Raw genomic sequence first — 407 nt, 5'->3', positions numbered from 1 at the left:
AAAGACGTAAAACGCCTCACTTTCTTGTGGTTTTATTGAACTGGTGACGTCAATAAGATATGTTTTTGTGTAGCTGAAGTGGGTGAACATTGGTATTCATGCTGATAAAGCCACATTTTGAAATAGAGTGATGGCAAAATATGTCAAATTCAGTACCGAATTTAAGGAAATTTTAATTTATGAATGTACTTGTGTAACAGGGGAAACAGTTATAGTATTATGATTTAAATATGTGAGACGTCTATCCAGGTTCATCTCAGAAATGAGAATAATAAAGTGTATATTTTAATCATATAATAAAAATCACCCTATATTGAAGACAAATGATATCATTGTGCGTAAATAATAAATAAAAGTATATTTCCCTGTGAAGTTGTTTTCCAAACCTGTGAACTGGGAATCTGAGG

Source organism: Argentina silus (assembly GCF_951799395.1).
Source record: "Argentina silus genome assembly, chromosome: 3".
In the NCBI taxonomy this organism is placed as follows: Eukaryota; Metazoa; Chordata; class Actinopteri; order Argentiniformes; family Argentinidae; genus Argentina; species Argentina silus.
The sequence above is the reverse complement of the archived record's forward strand: the minus strand, read 5'-3'. Positions refer to the sequence as shown.